The 13,754-nt window shown below is 41.7% G+C and overlaps 1 protein-coding gene across 3 annotated transcripts in view; it reads left to right on the top strand.

Annotated features, from left to right (window-relative positions):
• The window catches only part of LOC147915788 (uncharacterized), a 32,092-nt gene that overhangs the window by 15,062 nt on the left and 3,276 nt on the right, over positions 1-13,754 (top strand). The gene's annotated exons all lie outside the window — the stretch shown is intronic.

Below are 13,754 nucleotides of genomic sequence, written 5' to 3'. Positions count from 1 at the left end.
TTGTTGTGTGCGATTTGCTAGTATTTTGTTGAGGATTTTTGCCTCGATGTTCATCAGTGATATTGGCGTGTAATTTTCTTTTTTTGTGTTGTCCTTGTCTGGTTTTGGTATCAGGGTAATGTCAGCTTCGTAGAATGAGTTAGGGAGCTTCCCCCACTCCTCAATTTTTTGGAAGAGTTTGAGAAGGATAGGTATTAAGTCTTCTTTGAATGTTTGGTAGAATTCACCAGGGAAGCCGTCTGGTCCTGGACTTTTATTTTTGGGGAGGTTTGTGATTACTGTTTCGATCTCCTTACTGGTGATTGGTCTATTCAAATTCTCTACTTCTTCTTGATCCAGTTTTGGAAGGTTGTATGATTCTAAGAATTTATCCATTTCTTCCAGATTGTCGAATTGGTTGGCATATAGCTTTTCATAGTATTCTCTGATAATCTTTTGTATTTCCGAGGTGTCTGTTGTAACCTCTCCTCTTTCATTTCTGATTTTACTTATTTGTGCCTTCTCTCTTTTTTTCTTGGTGAGTCTAGCTAAAGGTTTGTCAATTTTGTTGATCTTTTCAAAGAACCAGCTCTTGGTTTTATTAATTTTTCTATTTTTTTGGTCTCTATTTCATTTATTTCTGCTCTGATTTTTATGATTTCCCTTCTTCTACTGATTTTGGGCTTTGTTTGTTCTTCTTTTTCCAGTTCCTTTAGGTGCATTGTTAGATTGTTTATTTGAGATTTTTCTTGTTTGTTGAGATAGGCCTGTATTGCTATAAACTTCCCTCTTAGAACCGCTTTTGCTGTATCCCATAAATTCTGGCATGTCGTATTTTCATTTTCATTTGTCTCCAGGTATTTTTTGATTTCTTCTTTGATTTCTTCGTTAACTCAGTCGTTGTTCAGTAGCATTTTGTTTAATCTCCACGTATTTGTGGCTTTTCTGATTTTCTTCCTATAGTTGATTTCTAGTTTCATACCATTGTGGTCAGAAAAGATGCTTGTTATTATTTCAATCTTCTTAAATTTATGGAGACTTGTTTTGTGGCCTAATATGTGATCAATCCTGGAGAATGTTCCATGTGCATTTGAAAAGAACGTGTATTCTTCGGTTTTTGGATGGAATGCTCTGTATATATCTACTAGGTCCATCTATTCTAGTGTGTCGTTTAAGGCCAATGTTTCCTTATTGATCTTCTGTTTGGATGATCTATCCGTTGGTGTAAGTGGAGTGTTAAAGTCCCCTACTATTATTGTGTTACTGTCTATTTCTGTTTTTATGTCTGTTAATAATTGCTTTATATATTTAGGTGCACCTACATTGGGTGCGTAGATATTTACAAGTGTTATATCCTCTTGTTGGATTGTTCCCTTGATCATTATGTAATGCCCTTCTTTGTCTCTTTTCACAGTTTTTGTTTTAAAGTCTATTTTGTCTGATATGAGTACTGCTACCCCAGCTTTCTTTTCATTGCCATTTGCGTGGAGTATCTTTTTCCATCCCTTCACTTTCAGTTTGTGAGTGTCTTTAGGTCTGAAGTGTGTCTCTTGTATGCAGCATATATATGGGTCTTGTTTTTTTATCCAGTCAGCCACCCTATGCCTTTAATTGGAGCATTTAGTCCATTGACGTTTAAAGTAGCTATTGATAAGCATGTACTTACTGCCATTTTTTAACTTTTTTTTTTTCTCAGTGTTTTAGTAGTCCTTCTCTGTTCCTTTCTTCCTCTATACAGAATTGATGGTCACTTTAGTTTGACCTCTGGCTGAAAGCTGTACTCTTTAACTCCCCTCCTCCCTCCTTTTATGTTTTTGATATCATATCTAACCTCTTTTTTGTGCATTTGTATCCATTACATTCTTATCATGGAAATAGATAATTTTTCCTATTTGTGGTCTTCTCTTTTCCCCTTAAATCAGTCCCTTTAACATTTCTTGTAGCACTGCTTTCTTGGTGACAAACTCCTTTAATTTTTGCTTATCTGGGAAAATTTTGATCTCTCCTTCCATTTTGAATGATAACCTTGCTGGGTAGAGTATTCTTGGCTGTAAGTTTTTTCCTTTTAGTACTTTAAATATATTGTGCCATTCTCTTCTAGCCTGTAAGGTTTCTGCTGATAAGTCAGCTGATAGCCTTATGGGGTTTCCTTTGTATGTAACTTGACATTCTCTTGTGGCTTTTAGGATTCTCTCTTTATCTTGAATTCTGGACAGTTTGATTATGATGTCTCTTGGTGTGGGCCTCTTTGGGTTTATCTTGTTTGGGGCTCTCTGTGCTTCCTGTACCTGGATGTCTGTTTCCTTCCTTAGGTTAAGGAAGTTTCCATCTATTATTTCTTGAAATAGATTCTCTGCCCCCTTGTCTCGCTCTTCTCCTTCTGGGACACCTATAACACGGATGTTAGTGCGCTTGATGTTGTCCCAGAGGTCCCTTAGACTGTCCTCAGTCTTTTTAATTCTTTTCTCTTTTACCTGTTCACCTTGGGTAGTTTCTTCTAGTCTTTCGTCCAGCTCACAGATCCGTTCTTCTGTATCCTCTACTCTGCTTTTGAGTCCCTCTAATGAGTTTTTCATTTCCAGTATCGTATTCTTCATTTCTGATTGGTTCTTTTTTATATTTTCCATTTCTTTGTTGACATTCTCACTGAGTTCATCTATTCTTCTCCCCACATCAGTGAGCATCCTTAACAGCTACGTCTCCTGCTGTTGGATAGGTGACCTTATGTAAGTGATGCCTTAGGAGGCTTCCAGTGTGCTTCCCTCAGTTCTCAATGTTCCAGGGTTGACCTGTATGTGGGCTATGTGTGTCCTTCTGTTGTGGCCTGTTTGCTCTCTCTGTAGGTACCCAGGGAGGCTGAGTTATGCTCCTGGCCAGCTGTTGTAATGCTCAGCTGCTTGTAGTTGTTGTGGGCCCTTCAGTCTCTTTATCAGGTGTGGGGAGCCCCAGCACATTTGGCTGCAAGTTCTAATACCACATTTGTGTTGCAGTATTTCTTTTAAGTGAGTAGGCCCCCAGTGTGACAGGTTGTTAGGCTCAGGGCCTTACAATTGCTGTAAGCCTCTAGCCTATTAGGTCTCTTGTCAGCTCTCTGAGGATTGCAGCTGGGTGGGGCTGCCCTCAGGCACAGGAGCACCCAATTGTTTCAGACTTTGAAAGGTGGAGCAAACCTCCTATGTGGGTCTTTGAGAAGCACAAGTCTTCTGCAGCTGACAAGCCCTGCTGCCCACAGGTCCACACACACAGTCAACACAGTCTTGCCCCGTGTGAGCGCCCCGACCTCCCCAAGCGGACCCAGTCTCTCCACGGCGGAAGCCCCACACACTCCGCCACCGCCCCACACTCTCCACCCGCTCCTTGTGCACACCCTGCCCTGCTCAAGTTGGCTCGGTTGCCAGGCTGCAGAGAATCCAATCACCAATCTATGCAGGCCCACAAGTTGCCTGAGGGCTTGTTGTTGGGTGGGGCCAGTCTCTAGGGTGGGCTACCTGCCCTGGCTGAGCTGGATTAAATCGGTGCTCTAGCGGGTGGGGCAGACCCTGGGCTAGCAGGCCTCAGGGAGAACTCCAATGGCGTCTGTGTCAGCATGCCCACACCAGGCCACTATGGCCGCTGTCAATGTCCCAGTCCCTGGAAAGGTCTCACCTCTCACCGAGATGCACTCAGGGCCTATTAGATGAGTCGCTTGTCACCAAAGCACTGTGCACCTTTCTTTCTGGTGATTTTAGGATGCTTTCTGGAATGGGTGAGTTTGTGCGCGGGCCCTTTAAGAGCCAGTTTTAGTTTCTTTGTGAACCGGGTTTTCTGGGGGTACTCCCCAATGTTTTAGCAGCAGGCAAAGTCAGATATTATGCCGCTGGTCTCCATTGTGCTGGGTCCACAAAATGCCCACAGCGGGGGCACTCCCCGGCTCAGGGCCCCACGCCTCCAGGGAGGGCTGCATACCTGTAAGCTGCTCCCGGCGGCCGTGAAGCTGGCGGCTTGTGAAGGCGGCGTTTTTCCTCTCCAGAAGGGAGTCTCTGCCTCTTCCACTTCAGTTAGGATTGTCCGTTGTTGCAGGAGTTCCTCTTATCCAGTTTTCAGTTCTGTCTCACGGGTAATTTTTCCACGAGTAGTTGTAAATTGGCTGTGTCCACGGGAGGAGGTGAGTTCAGAGTCTTCTTACGCCGCCATCTTGACTCCGCCCCCCCATCATTATTATCTGATGGGGTTTGTCATTTTAATTTTGACTAGTATATGAAATATTTTAAATATTGTAAAAATTGCAGCCATAGATTAACCTTTCTAAAAAGTTGAAAATAAATGTAATATTTATCTATAATGAATGAAACCTTAAACATTTTTAAAAAATTAAATGAGACTTATGGGACTATGTAATGTAAAATTATACAGGTCTCACATAAGAAGGCACAATGTATTAAATATCTTCATGGGAAAATCAATATTTAAATATATTACTTTCCCCCACTATGACTTACAATGACCTAGTTGTTATGCTTTATATCTATTGTGCGGAAATATGTCTTGGTGTTGAATTCACTTAATACCTGCAAGTATTATCTTGTATTCTTGTAGCTAGTTGAATGAACAGTTTTAATCAACATTGGTCATGAAATTTCAGGCCATGGAATGATTAAATAGTATTGTCTTCACAATTCTTGCTAAATATGAGATATATTTGGATTTTTGTAATGATATCACTCAGAATAAAAATTTTACCCTAATTTATTCTCCGAGGCTTTAAATAAATCATCATGAGGTAAGCCTGCCACCTGCTGGTCAAGGTGTGTTACTTCATTTTACACTTTAAAAAGCTTGGCATTTTTCATTACAGCATAGGAATGGAATACAATTTGAAGCAATCCTACATACAGACTTTTGAGACTTCCTCGGTTGTCACAAATTATTGAAGCTTGAACGTCCTAACAATTATCATTCCCACAAGCCTTCCATGTTTATTCTTCCCTCTTGATGACCATCAATAACTAATCTATGGTTGCATATTTCTGAGTCTTTGATATAAAGCCTAAGTTCAATTCAGGGTTCTTTCTCTTGAGCAATTGTAAGCCAAGACTCTATCTGTGTTACTGTACAAAGATAGGGTTCTCTTGTTGGATGTGCATAAAAAGCCAATTATTATGGCATCAACTTTTGAGAAAAGAAAAAAGCTTTATTGCAAGGTCAACCAGCAAGGAGACAGGAGGTGAAAACTCTCAAATCTGTCTCCCTGATCCAGTGCTTGGGGCAAAATTTATGGAATGAAGGGCAGGGCGGTCTGGGTGTGGAGATAGATGATTGGAGGTAAGGAGAAGTGAGGTAATTGATGATCTGCGCAAGCATAGTCAAGCTTCATGGCTCTTCATAGGATGCATGCTCACAAGATGGTGGGGTTAACATGATCTGAGGGTGGAGTTTTCAGCCCCTTGACATCAAAAGGGTCATTTACTGGGTATTTGTGCAGGCCCAGTTGATGGGTTGGTGATCTCAACCGGCCTGAACTGGACAAGGGGTCGACTCTCGGTTCCTGAAAAACAACTCTTAATTACTCTGTTGATAAGATGGGGTCAGCTGAACTGGTCCTAGTGGCCTGTGGTTACATTTGTAGGTGAGAGATCCCTAAGTGCTGCTAAGCCTGCTGAGGAATTTTCTCCTCTGCCACTTCATTTCCTGACCACTATTTCACAAGCACACTGGTAATACTGCTGTGCCCCCTTCTGGGACCCCAGCCTGCTGCTGCTTCCCACTCCTTTTGCTAGCCCTCAGCCCCACCCTGGGGTCATCCATCACTCAGGCCATCCTAGCACCCCATAATCCTGCTGCCAGTTGTTTTGAGCATTAAACTAGGTAACACATGAACGGCACTTAGCTTCATTATTGTTATTCATTAACCTTATAAGATTCTACTATCCACGTCTATCATCAGTAGTTAGAATATTCACCAAGATATAACAATATGACTTTTCTGCTCGTCTATGTTGCCAAATGCATTTTTGAATTCTTCTTATCTTCCCTTTTGTACTTGGAAGTCCCCCTTCATCGGCAGACAGACTCCGCAATCACAGAGACTAGGAATTTAGCCCATCACCATTAACAGGACGGAAATCATCTGGAGGCTGGAGAGAAATGCCCCTGTGGGTCCTCCAAACATTTGAAGCTTCTGCAGCTTCATTCGTTAATTATTCTGTGCTCATTAAACCTAACTTTGTATTTGCTAGAAAGAGGGGATAATCATTATGACTATTTCAGTAAAGAAGAGCAAGTGTGGTAATTAGTTCAATAAATGTTAATTAAGTGCTAACCATATGCAGCTGCTGGGAAAAGAGTCCTGGCCAGAAGCAGTTCCCCCAAATCTGTCAACCATTTTAATCCCAACAACAAGGTAATTTTCCTGGCTATTATATAATGTCACATTTGGATTTCCCAAGGTTTCTTTTTTACCTTTTTAGGTATTTCAAGCTTCAAGTGCCTGAAATTTCTCATGTTCGCCTTCTCTCCTCAGTAGAGTTGATGGGTATGTCTGCTGGATGGGCCTCTGGCTATCCTGGATAAACGGTGTTCACAGTGCCAGTTAAGCATTTGGCAATCCCATTCATCTTTTTAAATGCAGTGTTTAGCAAGTGCTTGCTACATGGAAAGTGTTCCCTAAACACTTGTTTTAATTATTGAAAATAATTTTCAAGTTGTCAGGGTACCATTTAATTTCAGAATATTCAGTAATTGCAGTTTGGGAACAGCAGACAGGATGTGCAGCATTTGGTGTTCTTGGGAATACGGAGAAGGTGGGGCAATGTCTGGGGACTGAGGCTGACACCTGAGAACTTTCTATTTCTATTTCTTAGACCCGAGCCCCTTGGAGCTAAGTCAGGCCAGAGCAAGTTGGAGGTTGAAGCATTTAGAGAGGGATGTTGATAATAATTTTATTTTTACTTATTGTGGAAGGGGTACATGCTCATTTCAGCTAAGCGATAAAAAGATACAGGGGACAAAGCCTCACCTGTAATCCCATGACACAGAGATATTGTTTGTTCACATTTTCATGTATGTCATCAGGCTTTTTACAATGAACACAGCTGTGTGCAATTCTTTTCCTCCCATTTTCTCTTAAACCCACTCCAATCAGCTTTTCAAACCCCCTCTTCTCCACAAAGCTGCTTTTGTCCAGGTCACCAATGACCTCTGCTCTGCGTAATCCAGTGGCTTAGTTCTCAGCCCTCAGCTAATCGACTGATCAGTGGCACCTGGCATAGCTAGTCATTCTTGCCTACTTGCTGCCCTCTCTTCTCTGCTTCCAGAGCGCCACATTGGCCTGGCTCTTTCTGCCTCATTGGTTCCTCCTCAACTGACTTGGTCTCTTCTTTCCTGCAGCCTGTCCATGTGGTTTGCTCCAGGCTCAGTTCATGAACTTTTCTCTCTCCATGTCTGGTGGTCATTCAAGCTCAAGGTTTAAATGCTGTCATTTGCTGATGACTCCCCCCAAATCTCATCTCCAGCCCTGACCTGTCTCCCAAACTCCAGGGGGATATTTCCAACTGCCCATGCCACATCTCCATTTGGATGTTTTATTGGTCAGGAAAACCCAAGAGACTTTATGCATTCTGAGTATGAAGGGTTTGAATAAAGGGAATTGGAAGTTTAAACGATGGTGAGAAGGCCTGGGGGAGGGACAGTCAAATAAATTGTCACTTCTGTTTCAGCTGCAGCAAGCACATGTCTGGAAGCCACCGCAGATTTCAGGATCCTCCCACCAACTCTCTCAGGCTACAGTCGTAAAGTCCTGAAGATGCTGTGAATAACAAGCACCCACCACCAGCTATCCCAGATGTGGGCAGTTTTCAATAAGCTCACTCAGAAGCTCCTTCCAACCTCGCTCTGGCTACAACCACTTGCAGAGCATAAGGGCCTCAAATCTCAGGCCTCTAATTGGCTGGCTCTGATGGAGAAGGGGATTCTGGGAAATGTAGTTCCCTGCCTCTTCTCAGCCTATGCTTTAGAAGCAGGTGCCACTGCTAATGAGTTGAAAACAATCTAGCTCAGACGTCTGGTTGATGTCTCAAAAATAACACATCCAAAGCTAAACTCCAATTCTTTCTTTTCTTTTTAAAGATTTTATTTATTTTATTTTTCCCCCCAAAGCCCCAGTGGATAGTTGTGTGTCGTAGCTGCACATCCTTCTAGTTGCTGTATGTGGGACTCGGCCTCAGGATGAACGGAGAAGTGGTGCCTCGATGCGCACCCGGGATCCGAACCCGGGCCACCAGCATCGCAGCGCGCGCACTTAACCACCAAGCCACAGGGCCGGCCCCAATTCTTTCTTTTCAAACTGACTTCATCCTCTGCCTTCATCTTTGTTATTGTCAACTCCATCCCCCAGTTGCTTAGAACAGAAACCTTGGTTTTCGATTCTTGTCTTTCTTTCACATCTCACATTCAACCTATTAGGAAATCCTATTGGCTCTATTTTTAAAAATCTGGACACTAACCTCTCCTAACCACCTGTTCTTGGATCTGAGCTGCCATCGTCTCTTGCCTCTGCCTTTAAACAGGCCTCGTTGCTTCTCCCATGCCCCTCAACTCAGCAGCCAGAGCCATCCTCTCAAACAGATCGTCTCTTTCTTCTGGTCAGAATCCGATGATGGCTGCCGGCCCCTCATAGAGTGAAAGCCGAAGTCCTTACAATGGCAACAAGACGCTCTCTCGCCATGCCACCCTCCTCCCCTAATGCACTCCCTCTTGTAGGCTATGCTGCAGCCATGCTGGTCCTGGCTGTTCCTGGAAGAGAAGAGGCTCAAACCTGCTTTGGGGCCTTGCTCCCCCACCAGGTACTCACTTGGCTAACTCCCTCTCTTGAGTCTTTGCTCACCTTCTCAAAGGACTAGGCCAACCTCCCTATCTAAAACTGCAATATGCTCCTCCCTGGCACTTCCGAACCCTTTTCTGCTAATCCCTCTCCCCCTACCCTCTTTACCTTCTAACAGACTATATAATGCACTTATTTATTATGTTTATTACTTATGGTCAGTCTCCTGTGCTTGAATGTAAGCTCCATGATGACAAGGATCTTTATTCACTGATGTATCACAAACACTTAGAACTATGCCTGGAAATGTGGGCATTCAATAAATATTGGTTAAATATATGGATATATTGGGGGGCCGGCCCCATGGCTAGTGGTTAAGTGCGCACGTTCCACTCCTGGTGGCCCAGATTCGGATCTCAGGCGTGCACGACGCATCGCTTCTCCGTCCATGCTGAGGCGGCATCCCACATACAGCAACTAGAAGGATGTGCAACTATGACATTCAACTATCCACTGGGGCTTTGGGGAGAAAAAGGAGAAGGATTGGCAATAGATATTAGCTCAAGGCTGGTCTACTTCAGCAAAAAAAGAGGAGGGTTGGCATAGATGTTAGCTTCCTCACCAAAAAAAAGATATATATATGTGGATATATCCTTTGGTTAAGCAAAAGAAATTGTCATCATATTGTATAAACTGATTTATAAAAACTCTTTTGCATAATATTTCTTGAATATTTTCCCATGTCAATAGACATACTACTCAAATATTTTTTTAACTATATTGTATGCCACTGTATGGTAATTTTCATTAATGTTTAATTATTGAATTAATTTTCTAATTTATGTTTTAATGGTAATGTCTTTTTTTAACAGCTTTATTGAGATGTAATTCAGATGCCATAAAATTCACTCATTTAAAGTGTACAGTCCAATACCTTCACATATTTATTAAGAGCCTGCTCTCTGTCAAGCACTGTGATAGGCTCTTAGGATACCGCTCTGAAGAAAATGGACATAGTTCCTGTCCTCATGGAGATTATGGTCTGGGAGGGGGAGGGGACAGACAGACACTAACTAATAATTGTACAAATAATTACTTATTATTGTGGTAAGTGCTATGAAGGAAAAGATAGGGTGCTATATGAGTAACTAACAGAAGGTCCTAACCCAGTCTTGGGGCCCTGGGCAGGGTTCCCTCAGAAAGTGGAATTGTAACTGAGCCCTACCGGATGTGTAGGAAGTAGGGCCAGGTGCGGACACTGGAAGGAAGCTTGTTGTGGCTGGACATCTAGGCTATTTCATTCTTTCACTAATATGTGCTGTCATGAATGTCCTTATTTCTTTAAGATAAATTCTTGGAACTAAAATTGCTAGGTCCATATGTAAGCATCCATATGTATGCAAGGACATATCTCGTCCTTTTTTCCTTTCTTAAATTTTTGCTAATGTATTTTCTTTGTAGCACTTATCACTATGTAAAACACTTTAATTAATAAATTTCTTTATTGTCTGTCTTCCCTCACCAACCCTTGCTCCAAATGTAACCTCTGTGAGGTCAAGAATTTCTCTATTTTATTCACTGCTGTATGTTAAGTACTTAGAATAGGCACTCAATAAATATTTCCTGACTGAATAAATAAAATGAATAAATGAAATTTTAAATTCTGAAGCTTAAAAGTAGGATACCTGTAAAGGCATGCTAATCAATACATACGTTTTAAAAATGACGTTCTCCGGGTTACCACTAGATTCCGGAGAAAGGAGTTATGGTTCTTGACTTCAGGAAACTTAAAATCTTAATAAACACACATCACCAGTTTAAAATTAGGTGTTTAGTTGATATTGATTTTCATTAAGACTTTGAGTCTCCAAAAATTTTAATTAAACCTACTTATGATACAGTTAATAATAGCCACCCACTAAAGATTTAGTTAGCATTTGAAAAGGAATATGAAGATATACCATGCTGTACAGGTATTGTAGGAGAAGCATTAAAGACTTTCTTACATGAAGGGGAGGAAATTCCTAAAGTGGACAAATAAATATTCAAATTTAATCTAAAGAAAACCATGCCAAGTGACGACTGTACCATTTTAGGCCAACCTGAAATAGCCATGTTGAATATCACCAGGGCCAAATGCTGCTGCTTCAGTTCACTGTGTACCATGAATGGTGACACCATGGCTGCCACACAGCAGCTACATAGACTAACAGTAGGAAATTTAACCTATGTAATTGACCAGGTCCAAATTGACGATGGTTGTATGGACATGACTTGCAATTTGATTTTCCATTACGTGGTAGTTGCTGCCTTGCTATCCCTAGATATTTTTTTTTATCATTGCCTTAAGGAACCCCTGCTTATCCAACTGAAAAAAGTGTGACTAGTTTGCTTAAGATATTAAAAAATAAATTTATTTTTAAATCATAAAAGTAAAGAGCCATGTCACAGAATAGTTTGGAAGTGAGAAAAAATTACCCAGTTGTTGTCTTATTGGTAGATATCATCTTAGTTTTGTACGTAGTTATAATTAGAGTATATGTACAGTTTTATACTCTGATTTTTCATTCCATATTGTAATCACTTTACCATAATGCTTCGTAAAATGAATGACACTGCTTCATAATGATGATTTAGTGGTGGCCTAAAACTTAGTTAAGCGGATGAACCATAATGACATAACCATTTTCCTATTGTGAGACCTTTAGTCACAAAACCTCTACCCCTACCCCTACCCCCACTGCCAGCTTTTTGCCATTTTAAACTATAATTACTATCTTCATATTTTTTAGTTCCTTCCCTATTTTGGGTAATTCTTTACTGTAAATGTCTAGAAGTCAGATTCCTGGTGGGCAGGAAAGGGTTCACTCAGCAGATTGGGGTCACTCAGACCATGCACTTGCCCAAGACAGGGGGGTTTTCATGACTGCCTCTTGCCTGGCTCCTGGGAACTGAGCTCTTGGAATATTCTGACTAATAAGAATGTGTTGCTTGCCTGGGGTCTTGAGCCATGCTACAACAGTTTTTCCAGGTGGGTTCTAGTAACAATGTGATTCATGGTGAACACCTACTTTCCTTTTCTGGGTGTGGAGCTTCAGTAACTGAGGTCAGTCCTGCAGGCACTGTATGTATCTGAGACTGACCCCCAATAAAAACCCTGGACAGCCAGGCTCAAGTGAGCTTCCCTTGTTGACAACACTTTGCATGTGTTGTCACACATCATGGCAGAAGGAATTGAGCACGTCCCGTGTGACTCTGCTGAGAGGAGACTCTTGGAAGCTTGAGCCTGGTGTCCTCCAGACCGTGCCCCATGCACCTTTTCCCTTTGAGGTTTTACTCTATCCTTTTGCTGTAATAAACTGCAACTGTGAGTACAACTTCTGGATCTTCTGAGTCCTTTTAGCAAATCTTCAGGCCTGAGGGTGGTCTTAGAGACCCTGACACACCTGGCCTGTTGGCATTCAGTTGCAGATAAAGGAAATTACTCTAGCTGGATTAAGCAACAAGTGTTGATTATCTTGTATTTTGTGGTTTCCAAAATTGTTGGAATGGCTGAAAAAGTAGAAGGAGCTTCCAGGAACAATTTCTACCCAGCAGTTCTCTGCTTCTGCCAGAATCAGAAACCCCCAAACCAAGAAGCTGCTTGCTATAAAAGCACGCTGCATTGCATCTTGCCTTGCCCTCCTCTTAACTCAGTTCTGAATCCAGGCATATGAATGAGAGAACTTAAATCGTGCCTGGAACTGTAGCTGGAAGGGCATCTGGAAATGTAGCATTTCACGTCTACAGTGCTCAGAGACACAAGAAGGACATTAGAATTTCTGCTGAGTGAGCCAGTCCACAGTGTCTAACACATTGTGTTAAAGGGTAAAAACATTTTAATATTTCTTGATACACACTGCCCAACTGCTTTCCCAAAAGGTTGGAAAAATTCACAATGGCAACAGCAACAAGTGAGGCTCCAGTTTTCTATGCTTTACAGTATGAGGGAAAGCTAATCTCACTGGATGGAGATGAACACTGAGTAATAAGGGACAGCCTGATCATCTCATGTGTTCTCTCCCTCTTCCCTTCTCTAGCTCTGTTTTTCTTGGAAGAAACAGATTTCTATAGATTGTGGTTAGAGGTAAACCCCTCTTGAAAGCTGGGGATTATAAATCAACTACTCTAAGTTGGTTACTTGAAAACAAAAACAAGGCACTCATTTATATAGTGCTAGTTAAGCAATTCTGGTTATTGTTGAAAACTATTGAATAAAATAAGTAGAAGACTTACTTTACTTTTATTTTTATAAATCTCTCCAATTTACACTTTCCTCTTTCTTTTCTCATTTGACGAATTGTCAGGTTCCTCATCTCAACCTTCCTCCAGGTCCCGTGTCTCTCCAATCTCTCTTTAATAACTACCACTGGTTGCCTCACAAATAGGGATTTGGGCTTGGAGCTGGCTGATCTGATTTGAGCTTTGAGGTGAGATTTTTTGCTCAAGAATTTTAGCTGCTGGAAAATGTGACATCTCACCCAGATCTCAGGAAGATGATAACTATGATGGAGATGTTTTTATACACAAAGGATGGTCTACATGACAATGGCATAAACTTCCTAATTCTTTTTTTTTTTTGAGGAAGATTGGCCCTGAGCTAACATCTGTTGCCAATCTTTCCTCTTTTTCATTTTTCTCCCCAAAGCCCCAGTACCTAGTTGTATATCCTAGTTGTAGGTCCTTCTAATTCTTCTATGTGTGGGACGCTGCCTCAGCATGGCTTGATGAGTGGTATGTATGTCCGTGCCCAGGATCCAAACTGGCGAATCCTGGGCCACCAAAGCGGAATGTGTGAACTTAACCACTATGCCACGGGGCAAGCCCCCTAAACGTCCTAATTCTTTTTTTTTTTTTTTTGAGGAAGATTGGCCCTGCACTAACATCTGTTGCCAATCTTCCTCTTTTTCTTTTTTCTCCCCAAAGCCCCAGGACATAG

The sequence above is a fragment of the Ceratotherium simum genome, chromosome 12 (genome assembly GCF_057802395.1).
Source record: "Ceratotherium simum simum isolate JZ-2026a chromosome 12, ASM5780239v1, whole genome shotgun sequence".
In the NCBI taxonomy this organism is placed as follows: domain Eukaryota; kingdom Metazoa; phylum Chordata; class Mammalia; order Perissodactyla; family Rhinocerotidae; genus Ceratotherium; species Ceratotherium simum.
This window is presented reverse-complemented; position numbering and strand designations above follow the sequence as displayed.